This window comes from Sesamum indicum, linkage group LG10 (assembly GCF_026168435.1).
Source record: "Sesamum indicum cultivar Baizhima isolate 11 linkage group LG10, ASM2616843v1, whole genome shotgun sequence".
Taxonomy (NCBI): Eukaryota; Viridiplantae; Streptophyta; class Magnoliopsida; order Lamiales; family Pedaliaceae; genus Sesamum; species Sesamum indicum.
The window spans coordinates 10,416,318-10,418,745 of record NC_142666.1 but is presented as its reverse complement, the minus strand read 5'-3'; the positions used below and the strand labels follow the sequence as shown (position 1 = coordinate 10,418,745).

The window sequence follows — 2,428 nt, the reverse complement described above, 5'->3', positions numbered from 1 at the left end:
ACATGACACACACAATGCAATTGTGTAAATTTGCAACTCTCGGCCGAAAGCGAAATAAAGAAACAGAGGTACGAATAATGTGATTTTAATTCCTATTAAATTATATAATTATATTATTTAATTAGTTTATTTATTAAATGTTGTTTATGCTAAGTTATGTATTATTTAATCGGAGTATTTTACGAGTTTGGCTATTTAAAATAGTGTCCAATTAAATATCGAATTGGATATAAAAATGATGTCGTTGGTAAATTAGATTATTAAATTTATTAGATTTGAATATTAATATAGCTAATCTGTACAATTCCATCGGAATTGTTAACCAAATACACAATTACATGTATTATTGTTCAACTAAATAATATAATAGCGAGGAATTGATAGAATATTCGTAGAAATATTTCGAAAATTATATTTAATAAATGGTATGTTAATAAAGAGGAAAAATGAAGATTTGTATTTCGATAGAAATGGAATATTAAAGAATTATTGGAAATTGTACAAATGATATTCAATATTATATTTTAAAGAAATTACGATATTCTCGATATATTAATTGTGTATGATATAACTCATTATAGGATACGGGGGTGAAGTAAAAGGACTGACAATTAGTGACAGAGTAGAAAGAAACGTTGTAAGGTCGAGGTAAGTAAATAATTAGTATTATCTATATATGTTCTTTTTATTTGTGGTATTACTATTATATGACTTTGTGGTTCATGCTGACATGGATTTATCTGAAAGTATATGAGTGCTGGATGATTTGATTTGATTGACGATAGTATGTACGTGGAATGCGAAGACACGTTGAAATATTATGTTTGTTGTATGTTGTGTTGTGGGTGTCTGAAAATGAGAATGTAATGATATATTGTTTTACGTTACTAGTTGCTTACAAGAATGGTGATATGTGGAAATGAGGGAGTGGTGGAAATTGAATATAATTGTGGCGTGAATACCCCTTGACGTGTTGAAAATGCTATGTGCGAAAAGAAAGTGCTATGTGCGAAAAGAAAATGCTATGTGCGCAATGAAAAGAGCTTTGATGCGATGCTATGTGCGAAAAGAAAATGCTATGTGCGCAATGAAAAGAGCTTTGATGCGATGCTATGTGCGAAAAGAAAATGCTATGTGCGAAATGAAACAGCTATGTGCGAGATTGATGAGCCGGCTGTCAAGGGGATTCACTTAAATTTATATAACGGTGAGATTGAGTTGGTGGGAAAAACACAATATCACCTTCTGGTAAGCAAACTAGGGAAAAATGGAGTTTGGTTAGTTGTCTTATTATGAGATAGTCATGTGGTGTAATAAAGTTGATTATGTTGGAGTTAAATTGATTGTATTCCATTCGTGTTGCTTGTTTATCTTGTTTGGGCTATGGTTGACATGCATATATAGATAGGACTGGTTATTTGCTTACTGAGTGGCAGGCTCATTCCCCTGCTGACATTTTCTTTCAGGAATAGACTTGAGGGTGTCTGACTATTGAAGAATAGGTCCACGCGCTATACTCAGGCAGGTCGGGCCAGTATGCAGTTTTCTCCTCTGTGTCAGTTAGAGTACAACTCACATTTTGTTTGTACAGAGAGAATATAAGCGTACAGATTACTTGTGACGAATCACCTTGTGGTGGGTGATATGTATATATATATAATGTTGTGGGCTGATAATACCTATTATGACGTTGGGGTTACGTATACACATGGATTAAATTATTATGTGCATTTATATATATAAATACAGGGATACAATAAATATGACGTTTAGGGTAGGTATAGCCCTTGTAGCAAAGGGGGTGCTACATAGTTACACCTCCCATTCTTAAGGTTTGGTGTAACTACACGTAAATTTTATATAATTTGAAAAAATTAAGTCTAGTATTCCTAAAGTTTGTTTATGTTACTCAAAGTTCACAGAATTTGCTAATATGAATAAAAAATTGAATGAAAATCCATTATTACCCCCAGTTCACTTATCATTGACTTATTGCAGGTCAAACAAATCTTTTTATAGCCAAACTACCCTACATCTTCACATGTTAATGCATGTAAGGAAGTATATTTTCTAGTTTAGTCAGATAGTATTATTTTACTTGAAATAAGTCAATTGGGCATAAATATGAATTGTCATCCTTTTTTTAAAAAAAATATCAGCAATTTTTATGAATTTTAAATGACGAATGGCTAAATTTATTAGACGAAAGCAAACCTCATACTAGATATAAAATTTCAAATCATAGGAGATCTACGTGTAATTATACCAGATCTCAGGGAAAGACAGTGTAATTATTCGGGCCAAATTGCATAAAACCCTCATGTAATTTAAAAACTCAGCAAAAGGCCCCTTCTGATTTGAAAATAGGCAAAACACCCTTATGTTTAACAAATTACATAGTATTAACCACATAACAATAAGCAACATT

General features: G+C 31.8%; 1 long non-coding RNA gene across 1 annotated transcript; it reads left to right on the top strand.

Moving 5' to 3' along the window:
• LOC148786629 (uncharacterized) lies at positions 1–1,797 on the top strand. Its single transcript, XR_016067944.1, has 3 exons — positions 1–68; positions 582–648; positions 1,467–1,797. It is a non-coding gene; the product is annotated as an uncharacterized LOC148786629 (long non-coding RNA).
• Positions 1,798–2,428: the final 631 nt, after the last annotated feature.